Source organism: Sprattus sprattus, assembly GCF_963457725.1.
Source record: "Sprattus sprattus genome assembly, chromosome: 9".
NCBI lineage: Eukaryota > Metazoa > Chordata > Actinopteri > Clupeiformes > Clupeidae > Sprattus > Sprattus sprattus.
Window position 1 is genome coordinate 3590520 of NC_137928.1, and position 23163 is coordinate 3613682.

The following is a 23163-nucleotide window of genomic DNA, read 5'->3' on the forward strand; positions in this document are numbered from 1 at the left end:
CACACACACACAAACGCATAGACAACCACACACTCAAACACACACACACACACACACACACAAACACACACAGACACACACACACACACACACACACACACACACACACACACACACACACACACACTGTTTCGTGTGCGCTTAGAAAAACTGTTGGTGCACAGTCCTGGCTCAATGTCTCTCTTTTAGAAACAGACATAGTGGTTCAGACCCATGCAGTCATGCACTAGCCTGATGAGGTCATGCTCATAATTCTAGTCAGAATATAAGTCTGATACTGCTCCATTGAGCTGTGATTATGGGACATTTTTCAACGAATCAGGGAAAAAAATGCCTCTTCGCTCAATTGGATACCTAGAACCAATCAGAGCAACGTAGTATGACCATCTGATTCATTAAACTTTTACCGGATCCCTTAGGAAGGACGGCAAAAACATCTTTTCGATCGACGAATGCCTTGATTGCGTTTCTCTGTTCCTCTTTCAAAATGAATGCGCTGTCAATATCTGTGAGCTTTGCATGGTCACGTTATACGTATTAGCAGCGAGGCTAGCTAGCTAATATGTGCTACAATGGATTTTTGGTCTAAGTGTTAGCAGTAACCTAATAATAATGGTCTTGAGCTTCAGCTAAGACCTACAATACTCTGCAACATTCGTGTAGCACATACACAACTAACCGAGTCAATGTAGACATAAAAAAATGTTGTTTAGATAGCTTAATTCACATAAAATATTGCCCACTAACAGGCTCCCGAGACGCCGCCATCTTGGTACGATTTTTAATCTACCGTTTACTCAAATCAAGCATTGGTTGATCATCTGTCCATCATCGTATAAAGCCCACCCTGACAATTTCATTGGTTAGATCATTTTGTTGAAAACTGATAATTTCTCCACAATGGAGAAGTGCCAGACCGAACTTCCAGACCTCAAATGTTGTGGGCGGGGTTCGGGTCTGGTATCCAGGCTATAGCGCATCAATTTAGGAAGACAAACACGGCAGTGTGTCAACAAGTGAGGAATACTGGTAAAAATCCAAGTGTTGTATTGTCAACTTTAGCCAATGGATTCTATGTAATGTTAAGATAGTTAGTTTACGCTAGCTAGCCAGTGACGTGTGACGTTCCTTGTTATTGCCATTCAGTCGAAACATCAATGATTTTCTGTTTCACATTTTGGTGAATTCCTTTTTATGCCATTTCGGCTCATTTAGTTAAGCCTGAGGAACATGAATGGCTTAAAAAGAATGAATAATACGTGCCACAAATGACCCAGACCTTCTAAGATTGTTGTTTGCAAGCCATCAACAGAACAGAAGACTAAAAAAACATTAATTGCAGGCGTTGGGAAGATGAGCGAGTGAATGGGACAGGCTGTAGCAGAAGTGTGTGTGTGCATCAACTGTTGAATAGGGGGGCGTGGTCGGAGCGGAGTTCAGCAGACGTGATATTTTCTCAGTACGTTTGTTCTTTAATTTATGTTTGTTCATCGTTGCGATCGTTTTTGTGTTTATTTGAAATAAATGCAGCCTTACAGGGCATAATACCGTCTGAAAGTTTCGAACTGTTTTTGCGGAAAAAAATGAGTGAACATAGACAAATATAGATATAAAGGTATATTAAGGTAAACATGTCTATGGGAGTGAAGCTTGCCTAGGACCCCAAATGTGTTGTAGGGCCGGCCCTGAGTGGAGGCGACAATCGTGAATCTGTGCAATTGTTGGGAGTGCTACTTTACTACATAGAGTCAGGCTATGGGTACCAGCTCACATGTTTTAGGCCTACAGGCCATTCGATAAGAGATGCTGTATATATTCCTATATTGAATAGGAAAATATTGGGGGTTGAAATTAAATATTTTATGAGAGACCCTTTTACAGCCCAAAAATGCCCGTGAGAAAGCGGCTGTCCCCTTCTCAAAATAAAACCATGCCGGAGTGAATCCCTAGAACAGACATGTGATGGAGTGGAGCAGCTGCATGCTACAGCTGGTTTACATTTCCCGTCCAGCATGTGTAGGAGTAGGCTGTTTGTCAGTCCCGTTGGTTGACAGCTTTACAAGGTCCATTCATGACATTTACATATTCTTGGATAAACATTACTAACAAGTTATAGATGCTTTGCGGGCAGCAGCTCTTCAGGACTTCCCCAAGGGAATAATTTATTGCCAGTGTTACAGCCAACTCTCAACACTCCCCCTAAGCAATTACAGGCGATATCATTTAGATAGTATTACATAAATGAATATCAAGTTAATCCTAGTTATTCATTATCATCCTAGTAGGCTTATTTCCGTTGGCTTCCAGATCAAACAGAATCATTGTTTATCTCTACAATGTTTTCAGGGTTGACAGAAACAGATGTATGTGATTCAAATTATAATGACTACTGTTGTAGTGTTGAGATATGGTGTTTGAATAACAGAAAAGAAAGATAGAATGCAGTTGTTTATTAATGTTGGCCATATCTTATCCACTATGTTGGCAGTCAGCAACCGCTTGCCAAAATGTAACTATACCGCTAAGACCCTGTTCCATACTAGGTAATAGCTTGGAGTGTCTGATCATGTTGCTTGTTTACACGTGGGGTCTGGACATGCAAGCCTGAGAAACACATTTCAGCTGACTGCTGCATGTATATATATATATTTATATATCTGACTGTCCCTGCCAAAGAACTCAACAAGTTTATAAGGGGCACTTGGAGCAGACGTCGAAGAGGGATGCATGTACGTGTCAGTGAGATAGATTTTTTTTTTTTAGTTGTTCTCTTTATTATTTGTATTTAGTGATTTTGTTTGTTCAAACTCATTTGAAAATACTTTTGTGCAGGGAAGTGCACAGGGGGGGGGGGGCAACTCCCTGTCTGCCCTCTTCGTATCAAGCAGCCCCTCCGGTAAAAAAAAAAAAAAGAAGTTTTAAAATAGTATAATGGCTGCAGAATTTCAGGTAGGCCTAGATACACAATTGCCAAACGTTTCATAAAGTAGCCTATGTGCAACGACAGTGGAAGTGAGTAGGTGGAGGGTCAAGTAACTAGGTGGGAAAGCCCCCTACTTTGTTTACTGTGGGTTTTGGTGACACATGACCGGCACCAGAGAGCCTGCATTATTGCCTCGAGAGACGGTCACGGTTATCTTGTGTGGCTTAATCGATACGCTACTGCTTTGACATGGTAAGAAAGGTGAGTTTTAAGTTATAGAAATTAATAAAATAAAAAAATCATCATGAAGTTATATGAAATGCAAGGCTTGGTTTGACATGTTTAGCCTAAAGAATCAGACAGCTAGCTTGCCTGCCAGACAACCAGCCCGATAGTTTTTAGTTTTTAGTTACATGTCTGCTGATGGAAAATTTCTAACTTTTCATTTTAACAAGAAGAAAGGATGGAAGTGATTCATCACAAGTTTTTTTTTCATTCAAAATGGTTTAATGGCTAAATCCTATCACTGTTTTGGGTGTTGTTAAGTGTTGGGTGCGGTTGAAGCTAGACTTAAAAGAAAAAGATTCAGGAGAGAGAGAAGCAGCTAGAGGAGGCAGCACATCTTTACAGAGTTGGTTACATAAAAGCAGGTGAGACAGAGACATTGCATTGTGATAAAGATGACAATATGTAGGCTAATTAATTAAAGTGAAGCAGGCTCATATTTTCAGACTAATATTTTACTCCTATAATGACAATTTATATTAATTACATTACATTTAAGATGAGGAACAAACACAAGCCTCCAGCACAGAGGAAAATGTGGACTAGGAGAGACATAGGATAGGTAGACCTAAGTGCTGATCACCAAATATGAGATAAAAGGACCATGCTAGAAAGTACAGGGATAAAGAGCCATATGCTAAGTAATTGTTATCTTTAAAAAAGTATATGCTATTTTAGAGATCCTTTCAAAGATATTGCCTGAGCAGAACAAAAATATCATACCACTGCTTCTAGTGGGCCTTAATATAGTAATGATTATGGTAACAACAATAATATATTATTGGACAGATGATGAGCCAAATACATCAACTGCAGACAAAGACAAATAGCCAGACCCAGATGAGAACAGACTTGAAAAACAGGGAAAGGAGAGACAACCCAGGAAGTCAGGACAGGATGCCAACAAGGGAGGCTATTGAGATGAAGAGTGAGGCAGAAGCCATGAATACAGATTTTGATTTTTTTTTGCTGAGATTGAGCCATCCAACAGACCCAGCTCATGTACAGAGCAATAATCCTAAATTCAATCAGGCCTTTATCAAAATTTCACATTCAGTCGGGCCTATTGTGTAGTTCCCAAAAAATGCAGAAGGGGCTTTTTTCAAGCCCACTAGTATGATGAAGACTCCTGGCTTGAATGTTATCCACAGAATGATGCCATGCTCAAATGAATTGCTGTATTTGAGTGTTTTATTTATTACTATTAAAAAAGACCCTGTTCTTCTACGTTCTCCATAGAGTCTGTGTGATTTTTTTTGCCCTTCAAAATTCCTGTGCACGTCCCTGCTTTTGTGTATACCTAAACTGATTGATTTATGGTATTCATTAGCATTTGGAAAGTGAAACACCTTGAAATAGCATTTTCTATCTGGAGATGTTCTTGATGGTAAAATATGTGGCTATTTTTTTTTACTATGAGCAGAAATAAATTGGAATATAAAGGTTAAGGATGGGGCACATTGAGCAAATATGTAAATTAATCTGAATGTTTGTTTTTGCTATCAACCCAAAATAGTTAAGTTGACCTATACTTCCACTTCAATGGAAATCAAATTCACTTAGTAATAATCAAATTGAATAATGAGAGTGCAATGGCTACACTATAAATCTATTTGTCTATCTAATTGTGCTTTTAAGGCTGAGTGCTTTCTTGTCTATTTTTGAATGAGGATGGTGAATTTGTTTTTTTAGTGGTACATTTTATTACATTCAATTTTGTTTCCCTGCACAGGGCTGTGCCCTTACACCTCTCTGATATGAATAGCATGAAATGAATATGCCTATCAAGTATGTGCTGTATTATATTTATGCCCCACACACGTCGGGATATGTCACTCTGCGTTGTGTTTGAAGATGACACAGCCACCGACCTGGTTTTTGAACGTTTATTGCTCTGATACATGAAAGTAAAGAAAATGAAATCAGTCAAGACAGAAGCTTGCAAGTCGCACAGCTCCTCTGTCATATACTTCCAGGGAAATAGCTTGCGCACAAACACGTGCATGAAATACTTAAATGTTAAACGTGACCCACCTGATACATGAAAGTAAAGAAAATGAAATCAGTCAAGACGGAAGCTTGCAAGTCGCACAGCTCCTGTCGACACAAATCAGGTAAGCCACTTAAAATAATATTCACAAAACAAGCTATACCATATAGACACATGTAGGCCAGTTAACTCCTAAACTTAGCTTAGCCTGTGTTTTTAAGACGTTTACCTACCTCCGTCATGTACTTCCAGGGAACGAGATAGAGGAAAGGAAGAACACAGGGATATCTATTTCATCACGCCCACTTCAAAACATTGTTTCCAAACAAACTCGGGAACCAATAATCTGCTTCTTGAATGTGCTAGAAAATGAACCCATGAAGGGAGGGATTTCAGGGAAGCATAGTTAACCCTGTAACAGTGGCTCAGGTGCTTGCACTGCCGCCTCACAGCAAGAAGGTCCTGGGTTCGATTCCCGCATGGGGTGCTGTTGGTCCTGGGGGGTAGGTTCTCCCCAGCCCTCCTTTTTGTGTGGAGTTTGCATGTTCTCCCTGTGTTCACAAGGAGTTTCCTCCACTAAGAACCCCAACTGAAAAAAATGCAGAAGAACTGAACTGTCCGTCCCTGACTAAGACAGATCACTTGACTTGGTCCCTGGGCGCCTAAAGGCTGCCAACTGCTCCTGCGGGGTCCTGGAGGAAGGACAGTACAGGATGGCATAAAATACAGAGATAACATTCACTGTGACCTCAGGCCCGGTGTGCGTGTGTGTTTGTGTGTCCTGTGTCCCACTATATATGCACATGTGTGCTACTGCGTGTCGTTTGTGCGAATAAAAACTGACTGAAGTTGGCCTTGTCTTTTAGTTTTTATTTGCGAAAGGTTGGAGCGGCTGGGCACCCGTTTGTTTGCGAAAGGTTGAGCAAACATTTGCCTTGGCGCTGGATGATATCTGCGTGTATTGGTGGGTGGCTGAGGCAAGAGCTTAACACCCGCAGCCCGCCCAACCCAGGCAGGAACTACTTCATTCTCCAAATGACCAAATAGCATGTCAGTGCTGGTGGCTCGCTTGCTGCTGCATCTAGTTCATAGCAAGGTTAGTATAGTTTTGCATTTTTCACTAGTTTTTATTTGTATTTCTTTTTGACTTTTTGTTATCAATTTCAGTTTAGTTTTATTTCGTTTTCAAAACGGGTTTGTTAGTTTATTTTATTTTTGATTTTTTGAAAATGCATAGTTTGAGTTTTGTTTTGATTAGTTTCGGTATTAGAAATCATGCGTTTATCGTGCTCTGAGGACTGACTTTGTGGCGTGCCATCTACCTGCGTTTAATTGAAGTGAACGTGTCAGGTGCCTCGCTAGGCTTGGTCACGTGAACCAGGTGAACCAGGTGACTCCCTGACTTATTCCTCCCGCCCGCAAAAGCGAAACTAAACTCGTTTCTTCCACGAAGTTGATTTTTTCAGCCAAGAAATATCCACAGAAACTATCGTTTGTGAGTATCTCAGCATTGGATTCTAAGCGATTAAATCGCTGCTTTAACAACATGATTTGACATTATTACTTGTATTACTATGGTGAACTTAAAGTTTAGGTTATAGTGGTTCGTCCGCCCCCGACATTACGGGGATTCTAGTGGACTTAGGCCTACTATATTTTCAACTTCTTTGAGAAATCAGTTAAATCTGCTAAACAGTTGCATGTGTTTTTAATGGTAAAACAGTGGTATAGTATTAAGCCTAGTAGTAATGGTAGTTAAATTATTAGCCTGATGATTCATGCTGATTATTAGTTATCGGGTCGCGACTGCGCTGGCATCTTAAAAATTGGGTCATAGAGCAAAAACGGTTGAGAACCACTGCCCTAGAGCACGATAGATCTCAACCCTGTGAGAGGGGACGAGGGTGTAGAGTAAAGCGCAGCAGATGACGAAGGCTTGAAGCTGTTGAAAATAGACAGAGCCGAAACCCTGTGATTGGACGAGTATGGGGACTACTCTGAGACCTTTCCTGAGGCATCTCCTGCCACTGATGCATGGCCAGAACCTTGTAAGCATAGGTGTTAGACATACATATGAGAGTTTAGCCTTCAGAAAGTGTGTGTTGTTTCACTCCTACATATCTATAATTTAAGAGTGACCTTTCCCTCTCCAAAAATTGTGACCCTACTCAATGCATATTGATGGGTTAAGTGTAAACAACCTGGGACAGCTCATTCAAAGACAATGGCCATTAGGTAATGGCCCTGGAAAGTCTTTGTGGCCCACTACCCCCCACAGGTATTCTTGTCACATCATGACCCAGGAGTGATCACTGAATTACCATTCCATGAATAGCTGTCATTTGCTAATGTAGGAGCTGAACAGCACTCAGACATTGAAATGTGCAAAGGATCAGTCCTATTGTCCTTACAAAGTGATTATTTATATTTTAGTTTCTAATTGTATATATTCCTAAAAGTAAAGGTTGCTGTGGGTGTTCTTTTTTTGTCTCTAGGACAAAAACTTGTGGAGTTCACACCTTCAAGGTTCACTTAAGAGTTAAATTGCAGACCATGAATGATGAAAACAAAATGTCAAATGTTTTCACTAGAAGCATTTAAATTTGACTCCTATTTCCCCAATACATCAATGTGTCTTTATTTGTCTAAATAACGTCCATTCTTTTTCAGGGCTTGAAACAAGAAATTATGGCGAATTATGCAGAAAAGGACTTTCCTCCACCAGGTGTGCCTTGCCTCACCAGCTTTGATGCGCCAGTGGATAATAAGGTCTACACCATGTACCATGGCACATCAGAACAAGCTGCTTCCAGCATTATGATTAGAGGCTTCAGGCCATCCCGTGATGGAATGCTGGGTCAAGGAGTCTACCTCAGCCGGGATCTGCAGAAGGCCAGCAGGTACCCTCTGGAACTGCCTGCTTCACAGAGAGTCACCCTCCAAGTGGAAGTGAATGTTGGCAAGGTTATAAAAATTGACCGCCAAGGACACTACTTGCAGAAGATGTGGCGTTTTTTCGGATTTGACACGGCCTGGTGCCCTCCGAACTGTGGCATGGTTTATAGCGGTCTGGAAGAGGACTGCGTGAAGGATCCCAGTCGAATCAAAGTCATTAAAAGGATTCAATTCAATCAATTCAATTCAATTCTCTAGTTTCAAAGATCTTTATGGTTGGGTTTAAACAGAACTTGGAATATTTAGAATTATTGTGGGTTTAATTTTTAAATAAATAAACTATACTCAAAAAATCATGTCCCCAGTTTTCATGTCACTACCGAAACACAAGAGTTTTAGTCCATTGGCTGAGCCTGTGTTTTAGCCACGACCCTGTATTTTTGACCATGCAGTGACACTGCATCCCTGTCCCTCATGGTTGAATGGTAAGTAGCTACAGTAAATCTCATAGTTTTAATATAAATGTGTTCCAAAGTCTGAAAATCGACGTGTAACCTTAAGAATTGTCACTACCGAAACCCATGTTTTCTTCAATTAAGTAAACCTTTTGGGGTTTAATGCAAAATCTTATGTTTGTATGTGTGTACACCTCTTCAAAGACTTGTTTGCTAGCCGTGTGCTTGCTAGAATTCTTTATTTATGTTAGCTAGAATTGTCACTACCGAAACAGTCACTACCGAAACATATGGTAGTGACCTGATGATTTCTGTAGTGACAAAATGAAATGGTAAGTAGTTCAATCCCATCATTTTTAAATAAATGTGTTGTGTGGACTAAAGGGCGGCCCAGAGCACCTTTAGGATGATTATGGGAAAGAAATGAACTTCCATCCAACAGTGCAGTCACTACCGAAACAGAGCAGCACTACCGAAACACTGGATGTTTTGTAAAAAATTAAGTATATTGAGTAATCAACTAAAATGGTATGATACTGATTGGATTAATGTATGTTCAATTTCATCAATCAATAACTCTGGAATCAATATGATCAGTATTTTGCATTTTACAAAGAAATATTGCACTTAGATTTTGATGACTTGTTTAAATTGAACTTGGAAATTTGGTAAAAGTTTCATTTTTATGGACTTCATTGTGAAAACCTTCAAGAAATATTTGTAAAAATACTCTTCAGAGAAGGGAAGGAAACACAATCTGAACAGGTCAATAATAATACTTTTTTACTATAGTAAATGTGATGTTTCGGTAGTGACAATTTTTGGAAGAGGAAAAACATTCCAACACATTCTGAAAATACAATATAAAAATGGACTGTTCTTTTACTAGATATGTGTACTTTAGATATGGTACAATATACATACGGACAAAGTTTTGGGAATAAAACATAAAACATTTCTAAATATTTCCGACCTGACTTTGCACCAATTCCGTAGAATGGCCCATATAACAGTATACAAAATGGCAAGAATTAGTCTAGGATAACATTCAAATCACAAAAATATCTTCAGAGATTTCAAACCCCTGTTGCATGAGCGTAAAATGTATTTGATCTGGGTAGAATGAATTGCACAATTTGAAATCTGAAGAGCACGGAAAAGGCATGACGTGACACTGAGATTCAAGCTCAATTAGGACATCTTATGAATAGCCACATTTATCCCATATGGGACATGCTAGCAATGACATGTATCCTGATAGGATACAAATGGCATGTGAAGTTAACATTGTGAATGCATTATTGTTGAACAATAACTAAAATATTTGTACTCTGTATCGGTGTACCATTGCATTGGTTTTTACATAGCCTCCGTTTTTTTATCCTCTGTACTTTGTACAAGGTTTATAATTAAAGATGAATATCATTATTATTGTTGTCGTGCAGTCAGGAGTGACCTGGAAAAAGCATAAGAAGTGTGGGAACATTCAGATAACCATTCCTGATGTTACTCACCAAAGTCTGAGTGTCAGTAGAGGCTGTTGAACTGTCATTACATGTAGGCTACCTTCCTTCTTTTTCCCATATCTGAAATAATTCAACAAAGTAGAACGACTGGAAATGCTTGATGCCATTCAAATTTGCCAGAAATCTTTTATTTAAATAGCAAAATATAGGGCAGTGTGAAACCAAGAACGTAAGATGTAAAACTGGTCACGTCACAAAATCAGAAAAACACCAACATGGTTTAATATACACCAACTGGTGCAACCTAGACACATCATCAGTGATGGAACCTGGGATCATCGGGTGTTTAGGGTCTTTCAACATCAGACACCCTCGCCCAGGCGACCCAGCCGGAGTGTGTCTAGGTAGCTTGTGTTGCCCACGGATCACCCCTCTTGATCCACATCCATCTTGATGCCCTCTCAGCTGCATCTGTGGTGTTCTTGAAGGCTTTCTTGCTGTGCAGTCCCCTTATTCCCAACAACTTGAGAGCCCTGTAGAGCGACTGGCCTGCAAACCCTCGGCATCCAACCTCGATGGAGTTGCACCGAGTTTTCCACCCGTTGCGGCGGCATTCGCCTGCCAGCTCCTCGTACTTGGCCCTCTTCCTCTCAAATGCCTCCTCCATCCGGTCTTCCCAAGGCACAGTCAGCTCCAGCAGTGTGACCTGCCTTGTTGATTCTGACATGAGAATCAAGTTGGGCCTGAGTGTGGTCACTACGATGGTCTCCGGGAATTTAAGCTGACTGCCCAGGTCCACCTTCAGCTGCCAGTCCCTAGTTGTGGTAAGGAGCCCCCCTCCTTGGCTTGGGCGCTGCCGTGGCCTCTCTCCAGCTCTAACAAAGGCGATGGAATGCCCAGCTGGCTGTTGTTGTCTGCTGCGTGCAATCCCTGTGCAGATCGTATCTGCTATCACCTTCAGCACCTGGTCGTGGCGCCAGCGGTAGCGCCCCTCACCCAGGGCTTTCGGGCAACAGCTCAGGATGTGCTCCAGTGAACCTCTCCTCTGGCACAGCAGGCAAGCAGGTGTTTCTGCCAGACCCCAACAGAAGAGGTTGGATGGGCTGGGGAGGACGTCATAGACCGACTGGACCAGGAACTTAATCCGGAGCGGCTCCGCTTTCCAAAAAAAGAATGTCTTAGATCACAGACGGAGGTTAGGAAAAGTTGGGCATGTGAAGAACTGTCAGAAAAGAAAGATTCCAACAACTTGTTTTCCTGAAACTTCAAAACCTATCCAATCTTAACCTCATTTATAGGTCACAAGGAATGAGCAGCTTCTTGTGAACAGAGAAGGACTTCACTAGGGTTGTCATTGTTGTATAGTCATTTTCTGTGGGGTTAGGGTTGTTTTTATGTGACGTATCATTTCCTACCATGAGGTGCAACCCCATTGTAAAAAGGTTGTAATCATGCTTCTCTTATACTATATGTATTGTACATCACACCATGGGAGTACAAACCTACTGCGGAATCTCTGAAAGGGTTGAAAGTCCACTGATACCACACTCTCAACACATCCAGTTGACCAAAGTACTGTACAATCAAAATAGCTCAACCATAAAACAACACAATATGAGCACAGAGACCAGTTGAAAGACAATAAGGCTTGTGGAACTACCGGGCAAGTTACACTTTATTAATAAGTATACAGGGGTTATATTACGAATTGTAAGACTCATATCTTAAATTACAAACAACGAATGATGAAAACTTACAAAAATGTAACATAAAGTCAATGAAACTGCAAATCATACCATGGGATTATATACTTACTGCTGAACCTCTTGCTGTATAATGGTGCAGCTCCTTTAAGAGCGGCGCGTACAGGGTGAGTGTGGTAGGTAGAGCGAGAGAGAGTGACAGAGAATGGGAATGTATATGAATTGTTTGGATGTAGCGACCGGAGAAAAGTTATGTTGCTGTAACATTGAACCAGTGTGGAGAATAAATTCTCAGAAAGAATTAGTTGCCATTTATTTACTCATCAGCTGTAGAGGGAAAGGAATGGGAGTTAACCCCGGAGTTAAGACTATACAACACTTCGGCCCTGTGTTGGTTTAGAGAGGAAACGCCAGTACGAAGCTTGTTGTAACAAGATAAGTTTTACTTGGTACATGGTAACATAAATACAGTTATGTTATGAACAGATAAGTTTGGATATCGTCAGGCACAACCGGAGAATTCTAGCGTTCTGCTGAGTCTTTTTCGAAAAGCAGCTCTTAAAGCCTACCCTAACTGATGTCATTCGTGGGCCCCTTGTGTCAAAAGGTAATCACAGGACTGGTGACATGCTTTATCTCTTCCACTCTGTTCTCAGTAATAACACATTAATTATGTGTGAAGTCTCAGCACCTCTGCTCTGCAAAGACGAGCTGACCATTGTATCTCTCCAGAGGCCCAGCTAAATCTTACAATGTAGCATAGGCCGCATTCTTCTGGACTGACCATGCCTGACCTGACCTCTTCTTTCTAAACTCTGGTATCTGCGAAAAGCTTAGAGACAGTTGTATTGTAGGTACTCATTTTACAAATAAAACTATTCCGAGCTGAATTTACAAGCAGTGAACAAAGACTCCCTGTAATCTCCTACTAGGGTCAGGAAAGGTTAACACTGGTGACCAAGATGGGACGGAGATAAACCGGAGCAGTAAGCATAACAGTGCCGTTTTTAAATACAACTGTCACTGCATGATGGTAATCCGCTACACGATGGTAGTCGCGCATGCTCAGACGCAAACTGTTTACGGCACAAGGCTCAGTTCAACATATGGGGTTGTCTTAACGCATAATGTGGGTATATTTAATGCAGAGGAGCTTGTCCTTTGTGAGATTGCTTTGGTACTAATTTCAGAGGAGCTTGTCTTGTGTGAGGTTGCTATGACACTAACTGCAGAGGAGCTTGACGTGTGTGAGGTTGCTATGACACTAACTGTGTTCCACTGTAGGGATGCAGACAATTTATGAGTTTGTAATTTCAGAATAAGTGTGTGTGTGTGTCTTTTTTTTAAACACTTTATTTATTGTGAGTTTTATAATTTACAGACAATACATTTTAGAATTAATATGATATAAAATGATGTTACAACAACAATTGACATCTCACATGAATGACAGACAGACCTTAGGGAACAAGAAAGAAAAACAAAACAAAAAAATTACATAAAGACAAAAAAAGAAAACAAAAAAACATCCTTATATTTCATAAATTATTGTCATATATTATTGGTCATTATTATACTTATATATTATTGTTATTATTCATATACTGTTATTATTCATTTATCTCCCTCTGGAACGAAAAACTGTTTTCCGATTGGCTAATGGGGTGTACATTAAGTTCGTATAGATGGACACCTTGGACGTAGTCCCAGTAGAAAAGTTCCATCGCCGTTCAATATCAATGCTCTTGAATGGTTACCATTGACAAAAACGTAACGTTTATTTTTTGACAGCTAGGATAAATCGAACAAAGATGGCGGCGTGTTGGGAGAAGTTACTGGAAAATGTTTTATGTGAATTAAGCTATCTACACGACTTTTAATATGTCTAAATTGACTCGGTTAGTTGTTTATGCGCTACACGAATGTTGCAGAGTATTGTAAGTCTTAACTGAAAGTCTCGAATTTTATTTGTAGGCGGCTGCTAACGCTTAGACCAAAAAACCATTGAAACACATAGTAGCTAGCTAGCCTCACTGCTTATAATATAACGTTGCTCTCACACGCGAGTTAGTGGCGATATCCAAATCAATATAAACAAATATTAACAAAGTTGAAAGTGTCCCATTGTAGTTTTTGCTATTTTAATGGCAGTCAGTGGGCATCGGTGCGAGTCCAGTCTGAAAAACTATTGGACCCCAAGTGTAGTTGAGAGAAAGCGATGGAGTGACATTTTAACGGCCAGTGGTCCAGCTCACACGGCTAACTCGCCTGCTCCTCAACGCCTTGCTGTCGATTGTGAGCCTTCGACCAAAATGACCAAACTTGACCTCCCTGTTGCTCTGTCCAACTTCACCATCAACGGAAACGTGGAGTTCAACTCTAAATAATAAAACCTTATGAACAACACCTGTGTCCGTGTGTCCGTTTACATAGGAGAGCTCATGAGTGTCACTTTGCAGCAATGCCCGGGGAAACTAAAGGTCATATGATAAGACAGCTAAATTAACAGGAAGGGGGGAGGGTCTGTTCCACGCACTACTTTCTCACTACTTTCTCTAACGTGAGCGCTAGGCTTCAAATCAAGAATTCATCAGTTATTATGGATGTTAAGTTTCCTAAAGATAAATGAAATTCTAAATAAAAATAATAATAAAAACATTTTTGGATGTTGTAAACGGGAGATAAGCGGGATAACGGCCTTCGAGCTGTACAGTTCTACAAAGATAATGGACTTAGCTGCGCGTCGTGGAGTTCTTTGCCCCGCATCGTCCATTATCTTCGTTGAACTGTACAGCTTGTCGGCCAATATCCCTTACATATTTCATATACAAAGTATATATATATTTATTATACGGCCCTTCAGAATGTTCCAAAAAGTACCGGTGATTTGAATGGGCCATCCCAACGTTCTACCCTACATTATTTTCTGCTAACAGACTGCTGCGAAAAGATAATGACCGCTGTCCCCTTGGCAACGGGTTTTGTGCTTCTAAATCACATCTTTCATATCATTCGGCAAGAAGTCCGGTTATTTCAACGTAACAGACTATGCAACACCTGAAACTTCAAAGTTTTATTTGCTTGAAGAACTATTTATTTCTAAACAGGAGTCATGAAACGGCAACTAAATCATTAAAAAGAGGTATGTTGGAGGAATGTTTTTGGCAAGTATAATTATAATGATAATTTATATTAAACTATAGCTGGATAATGTATTGTCCGTCGGTCATTAGCCAAAAATAAAGTATTATAATTATAATTTTTGGCCAATTTTTTACGCTGCGCGTCGGGTTGTTGTTCGCCCCGTCGGGATTTATTTTTGGCTAATGACCTCCAGACAATACATTATCCCTTACATATACAGCCGCGGAAAAAATTAAGAGACCACTTCAAAATTATCAGTTTCTCTGGTTTTACTATTTATTGGTATGTGTTAAAGTAAAATGTACATTTTTGTTTTATTCTATAACCTACTGGCAACATTCCTACCAAATTTCAAATAAAAATATTGTCATTTAAATAATTTATTTGCAGAAAAATGACAATTGGTCAAAATAGCAAAAAAGATGCAGTGTCTTCAGATCTCGAATAATGCAAAGAAAACAAGCTCATATTCATTTTTAAACTACACAATACTAATGCTTTAACTTAGGAAGAGTTCAGAAATCAATATTTGGTGGAATAACCTTGATTTAAAATCACAACGTTCATGTGTCTTGGCATGCTCTCCACCAGTCTTTCACATTGCCGTTGGGTGACTTTATGCTACTCCTGGCGCAAGAATTCAAGCAGCTCGGCTTCTTTTCATGGCTTGTGACCATCCATCTTCCTCTTGATCACATTTCAGAGTTTTTATGGGATTCAGGTCTCGAAATTGGGCTGGCCATGACAGGGTCCTGATCTGGTGATACTCCATCCACACCTTTACTGGCCTGGCTGTGTGGCATGGAGCATTGCCCTGCTGGAAAAAACACTTCTCAGAGTTGGGGAACATTGTCAGAGCAAAAGGAAGCAAGTTTTTCTTCCGGGACAACGTTGTACTTTGCCTGGCTGAGGTTTGTAAAAGACCATAAGGATTGAACCAAAGCGGACTGGAGGGTCTCCTAGTTCGTCTTCTCTGATGAGTCCAATTTCACAGTAGGTGCAAGACTCTGTGGCTTGTAGGCCTCTCCAGGTCTCCGTCTAACCATCAGACGACCATGTGTTGGGCAAAGCTGAAAATTGGACTCATGATTTTCAGCATATTATTAGTTGTTAGTTAGTTAGTGTAGGTAAGTAAGTTGGACTGCGGAAGACTCACTTCTTGTTTTGCCTGTCTTGTGTTTTGTCGGGCACGGGAGCCAGGCAAGTTCACACCACCAACCAACAGGTTTTCGTTTTCCTTTTTAATTTCGGTCTTATAACCACTTTGTTTTTGTATGGTATTGGGGCGGTTTTGTTTGTTGTCAGTAAACTTATACTTTTGTTCACTAAACCACACTGTGACTCCTTTATGTTACGATTTCGGGTTGAGATTCGTAACAGTGTCTTATGAAAGTTACTCTTAGGTTCTGAATCCTGTAGCTGTTTTTCCCATCCTTTCGCTGGCTGGGCTGGGCTGGCTGCTGTTTCACCACAGGCTAGTCAGGCAAGGCTCAAGAGTCTACACCTAACCAACATAGGCAATGATAATGCATTGGGTGAGGTTCTGATTGTTATTGTCAGTTATGTGTTTGAGGGTTTATTTCTGATTCATAACATGTAATGTCCATCCTCTGCCCCGTGTCCATTCTCCTGTAAAGAGGATGTCTGATGTTGTTCTTGCACCAAAGCTGCTGAGTCACTGCTCCGTATTGAGACGAGACAAGACGAGGTGGGAGGAGAGGAGAGGAGAGGAGAGGAGAGGAGGTCCATTCCAGACTGAACCGCGTGTCTCTGGCCAGCACCACTCTCCAGACCACTGACAGTATTGGTGAAGAGAAACAAGCTTAAAAACCCTTTTATATTTACTGACGTTATCTGTTCTGTGAGGAGGTTCTCCATTCTTTGGTAAAGCCCATCAGAGTCTGTATCAGGAATGTACACACACCTTATAGATTTCACAGAGTCTGTGTCAGGACTGCACACCTTATAAAATTCACAGGTTTTAGCTTCAGGTTGCCGTAGCTCTCTGCACTCCTTCCACTGACACATTGTTGGCCCTGTCCCAGCACACAGTCCCATCACCCTCTGTCCCATCACACAGTCCCATCATCCTCTGGCCCATCACCCTCTGGCCCATCACCCTCAGTCCATCACCCTCTGTCCCATCACCCTCTGTCCCAGCACACAGTCCCATCACCCTCAGTCCCAGCACACAGTCCTCTCACCCTCTGTCCCATCACCCTCTGTCCCATCACACAGTCCTCTCACCCTCTGTCCCATCACCCTCAGTCCCATCACCCTCTGTCCCATCACACAGTCCATCACCCTCTGTCCCAGCACACAGTCCTCTCACCCTCTGTCCCATTACACAGTCCTCTCACCCTCTGTCCCAGCACACAGTCCCATCACCCTCTGTCCCATCACCCTCTGTCCCATCACACAGTCCTCTCACCCTCTGTCCCATCACCCTCTGTCCCAGCACACAGTCCTCTCACCCTCTGTCCCATCACCCTCTGTCCCATCACGCTCTGTCCCATCACCCTCTGTCCCAGCACACAGTCCTCTCACCCTCTGTCCCATCACCCTCTGTCCCATCACCCTCTGTCCCATCACACAGTCCTCTCACCCTCTGCCCATCACCCTCTGTCCCAGCACACAGTCCTCTCACCCTCTGTCCCATCACCCTCTGTCCCATCACCCTCTGTCCCAGCACACAGTCCTCTCACCCTCTGCCCCAGCACACAGTCCTCTCACCCTCTGTCCCAGCACACAGTCCCATCACCCTCTGTCCCAGCACACAGTCCCATCACCCTCTGTCCCATCACCCTCTGTCCCAGCACACAGTCCCATCACCCTCTGTCCCAGCACACAGTCCTCTCACCCTCTGTCCCAGCACACAGTCCCATCACCCTCTGTCCCAGCACACAGTCCCATCACCCTCTGTCCCAGCACACAGTCCCATCACCCTCCGTCCCATCACCCTCTGTCCCAGCACACAGTCCTCTCACCCTCTGTCCCATCACCCTCTGTCCCAGCACACAGTCCTCTCACCCTCTGTCCCATCACCCTCTGTCCCATCACCCTCTGTCCCATCACCCTCTGTCCCATCACACAGTCCTCTCACCCTCTGTCCCATCACCCTCAGTCCTCTCACCCTCTGTCCCATCACCCTCTGTCCCATCACACAGTCCTCTCACCCTCTGCCCATCACCCTCTGTCCCAGCACACAGTCCTCTCACCCTCTGTCCCATCACCCTCTGTCCCAGCACACAGTCCTCTCACCCTCTGTCCCATCACCCTCTGTCCCAGCACACAGTCCTCTCACCCTCTGTCCCATCACCCTCTGTCCCATCACCCTCTGTCCCATCACCCTCTGTCCCATCACACAGTCCTCTCACCCTCTGTCCCATCACCCTCAGTCCTCTCACCCTCTGTCCCATCACCCTCTGTCCCATCACACAGTCCTCTCACCCTCTGCCCATCACCCTCTGTCCCAGCACACAGTCCTCTCACCCTCTGTCCCATCACCCTCTGTCCCAGCACACAGTCCCATCACCCTCTGTCCCATCACCCTCTGTCCCATCACCCTCTGCCCCAGCACACAGTCCTCTCACCCTCTGCCCCAGCACACAGTCCTCTCACCCTCTGTCCCAGCACACAGTCCCATCACCCTCTGTCCCAGCACACAGTCCCATCACCCTCTGTCCCATCACCCTCTGTCCCAGCACACAGTCCCATCACCCTCTGTCCCAGCACACAGTCCTCTCACCCTCTGTCCCATCACCCTCTGCCCCAGCACACAGTCCTCTCACCCCCTGTCCCAGCACACAGTCCCATCACCCTCTGTCCCAGCACACAGTCCTCTCACCCTCTGTCCCAGCACACAGTCCTCTCACCCTCTGTCCCAGCACACAGTCCCATCACCCTCTGTCCCAGCACACAGTCCTCTCACCCTCTGTCCCAGCACACAGTCCTCTCACCCTCTGTCCCAGCACACAGTCCCATCACCCTCTCACTCACCACCACTTGGTCTCTTGGTCGTTAGCCTATTTATAAGTTATAAGTGAGTTTCCTCCACTAAGAACCCCAACTGAAAAAAAATGCTGAAGAACTGAACTGTCCGTCCCTGACCAAGACGGATCACTTGACTTGGTCCACGGGCGCCTACAGGCTGCCTACTGCTCCTGGGGGTCCTGGAGGAAGGACAGTCCAGGATGGGAGAAATGCAGAGATAACATTCACTGTGACCTCAGGCCCGGTGTGCGTGTGTGTTTGTGTGTCCTGTGTCCCACTATATATGCACATGTGTGTGTCACTGGGTGTCGTTTGTGCGAATAAAAACTGGATTATATCTGCGTCCCCAGAGAGGGAGAGATGGAGCTGGTGGGCAGTAAGCGCTGCATTGTGTGTGGGGAGCGCTGGTTTCAGACACTAGTTTTTATTTTCAATTTATTTTTTTTCAATTTCAGTTTAGTTTTAATTCCTTTTTAAAGCGGGTTTATTAGTTTATTTTTTATTTTTTTTAATGCTAAGTTTGAGTTTTGTTTTTATTAGTTTCAGTATTAGTAAACATGCGTTTATTGTGCTCTGATTGCAAACACAAGACTGACTTTGTGGCGTGCCATTTACCTGCGTTTAATTGGAGTGAACGTGTTAGGTGCCTTGCTCACTGATCTCAAAAAGAAACTGGATAGCGTATCCCATGGTATCAAAGTGAGGCATCGTGGTGGCCATTTTACGGGGACCACTTTCCTGCTTGAGACCAATGACTATGACGGGCGATGAATATTAGATATAAGATATTTAATGAATTTGCATATTAAGCTTTATAGTAATGCCAAGTTTTCATAAACCTTGTTATATAGCTTGTGTTTGCTTGATATATATATATATATATATAAATATTTTCAAATATTGAAACGTGTTCGTCTATCGTATTTTATTAGTGTTGATGACTAGAACCTGGCCAATTACTGTAGGGCTTAATATGCAAATTCATTAAATATCTTATATATAATATTCATCGCCCGTCATAATCATTGTCATGAAAGTGGTCCCAGTAAAATGGCCGCCAAGATTTTTCGTGTGGCCTCACTTTAAAACTATCAGAAACCATGTGATGCACTATCCAGTTTATTTTTGAGATCAGTGTGCCTTGCTAGGCTTGGTCACGTGAACCAGTTGACTCCCTGACTTATCTCTCTCCCGCCCGTCACGCAAAAGTGAAACTAAACTCGTTTCTTCCATTTTGTGAACACGAAGTTGATTTTTTCAGCCAAGAAATATCCAGAAACTATCGTTTGTAAGTATCTCAGCATGTAATTGTAAGTTGTTAAATCAGTGCTTTAACAACATAGATTTGATAGTATTACTTTTATGACTATAATATACAATAAATAATAAAAGTTTAGGTTAAAGTTGTTCGTCCGCTCACAACATTAGGGAAATCCTAGACTACAATTCTGTTGTTTCGCTGTAAGAACTGTTTGATTGCGAATCATGGAAACCATTAAGGGCCTTAGCCTAGGCCTACTTACAATTATCCTACATCCTAATACAGGCCTTGCCTAAAATAGTCGACTGTCCGGAAAAATCTTAAATGACAGCCCTGCAATAGCTTACGGCTAACGGGAAAAAAAGGGAAACGAAAAATCACTTGATTTATATCGGATTTAAAAAAAATATATATATATATATAGGCCTATGTTTATTGTGGACTTTCAACTGGACAACGATGTGTCAATGTCCTAAAGCCTATTATCCAAGGCTCCTGTAAGCGAACAGCCTACACTTCCGCCCATAGTAAGACGGAGGAGTTACCTAACACGGAACAACGAAATGGACAAAATCAAACTGGGGTAAAGTTGGAAATATATTCAGAGATTAGAAGTTATCAAACGTTTAAGTCACAAGGGAAACATTGCTAAAACACGATAGTCGAATATTTCCAAGTAGTTAAATAGACAACGAGCTACAAACAATCATCCAAACGAGTAATTCTACCAACTGGACAAATAATATTGGTCCATATGTGCGGAGTAATGCGCAGGGACCATGTCCAAAGAACAACACCTAAAAGTGATCCTTCAAAAACCAGTCATTTCACTCTTACACAGAGTAGTATCACCAAAATAACTTCACACGTTACTTGTGTCATGTTAATAATACTACAACACTTCAATCGTTTACTATTAAATGAGCGTTTTAAAGAGCTTTATCTTCGGAAATCGGAAACACTATTCCAAATTCAAAATATTTGAGAGCGTTGTCTACCCCCACCCCCTCCTCCGCGAAGCCTATGGGGAGGCCATGTGGAGGACATTGGACCTAAAGTAGTACAGTACAGCAACACGAAAAACATGAGCTCTGGAAATTATAAGCCTGCTCATATTTATTTGTATATGCTGTCAGTGTTGAATAAATGTATGGATCGCTTTGTACTTAAGCCAAAGCTAAGCCTGTTATCCTGCCCACTGCTCCAAAAATAGGCTACACACTGGAGTTGGAATTACTTCTTAATAATAATAACATATTGTTCAATTTAACAGATCATGAATAAATATTTTCACATTCATTTCGGAGTAGTGGCCTACTGTTCTTCCTTGTTGCAGCCTGGTGTAGATCTTAGTAATGATGTACCCAGAGGCAGTGTAAAGTGAAGCCACCTAGGGCTGGTCAGGTGCCGTTGATACTAGAGGCAGAGGGTGGAGAGGATGAGATAGAGAGAGGAGCAGAGAGAGAAGGAGGAGGAGGAGAAAGTGAGGGTCCTAGTGGTACAAGAGGCAGAGGATCTAGAGGAACAGCAACAGAGGGAAGAGAGAGTGCAGGACCTACACCAACATGCAGAATATGAGCTCTTATAATATTATAATATCTTATTATAAACCAGCTCATATGTATTTGTATATTCTGCCAGAGTTGCCTAGGTGCATGGCTGGCTGTCAAGTTAACATGACTGAAATCTGTGAGGTCAAAGATTGAAATCCGTGAAAATCCGCCTGACACAGACAGTGTGGTCTAACCTGTTAACATGGGCGTCTCACTCAGGCAGTGTGATCTCACCTGTTAACATGGGCGTCTCACACAGGCAGTGTGATCTCACCTGTTAACATGGTTGTCTCAACACTCACACCGCACAACAGTCTGATGGACATGTGACTTTAGTTCTATGCTTATAGGAGTGAAAATCCTAATTCTATGATGCCTTTTGTTGCTGAGATAGGAACCAATCACTTCTCTGGTATAACTGATAGCAGTACGTTAGTGTGTGTTCACATGACTGCGGTATGACTGATAGCAGTACATTAGGGTGTGTTCACATTACTGCGTTAGCCAGCTCTATTTGGGATCACTTCACTTCACTGTGTGTCTTGAATAATTGATGCCTTGATAAGTCAACTGCACACTTAACACAGGGTATGAATGAGAGAACTGGAATGTAGACTAGTGCTTAACTTGCAATTACAGCAGTGACATTCCGGCACTTCTTTTTCGTTTCTATTTCGCTTTTATATTTCTTATGTAAAGTAGCTTTTATTGTTACACCAGGTTCTATTGCTCGCAGCTTGACTGCTCTCTCCCTTGTACGTCGCTTTGGGAAAAAAGCGTCTGCTAAATGTAAATGTAAAATCCTTCTGGGCTTTAGCAGTTGCCATCTGTCAAATGCATCACCAATATTTACCCACATTTACTATGTGTCTGGTCATGCAGTTTTTTAAAAGGACAGCGAGACTGGTTTTAGTCACGTAGAACATCATCTGAGTTGGTCCAGTTTGTTTGCTCACTGCCCTGGCGGTCGCAAGCTGTGTTCACATTCTTATCTGGCAACCAGGAGCGTAGGCATAATTAATCATTAATAGGCAGTAGATTAAAGTAGAGGGAGTTTAATAAAGGTGCAGATTCTGTGCAAGTATTAGAAAGACAAAAATAAAGCCAAATGATTCATTGAAGGCAGTGCAAAATAATGCGGTTTAAGCTTCTTTTAAAACAGGTTAGAGTTGGGGCAGATCTGATCCCCATGGGGAGCTGGTTCCAGCAGTGGGCAGCATAACGGCTAAATGTCATCTCACCCTGTTTAGTTTCAACTCTGGGCACCACTAGCTGACCATCTCCTGCAGTTCAGAGACCTTTACACCGCGTTTCACATTATTATGCAAATTGGATTTAAGGGTCATAAACATTTATTTTTTTGTTTTTCAATTAAAGTCATGGGTGGTATTGTGTCTCAGGGCTTATTGAATGATTGAAATCAATCTCAGACACCTGAGATAATTAGTTTGCCAGGTGAGCCCAATCAAAGGAAAACTACTTAAGAAGGATGTTC

The 23163-nt window shown here is 42.1% G+C and overlaps 1 protein-coding gene across 4 annotated transcripts in view; it reads left to right on the plus strand.

Moving 5' to 3' along the window:
• The first annotated feature begins 20069 nt into the window (after positions 1–20069).
• LOC308370470 (NACHT, LRR and PYD domains-containing protein 3-like) overlaps positions 20070–23163 on the plus strand; it is a 49807-nt gene continuing 46713 nt past the window's right edge. For all 4 annotated transcript variants that reach the window (XR_013968777.1, XM_080845120.1, XM_080845121.1 and 1 more), the window contains exon 1: positions 20070–20142. The gene's annotated coding sequence lies outside the window, so the exon portion shown is untranslated. The remainder of the gene's footprint in view (positions 20143–23163) is intronic.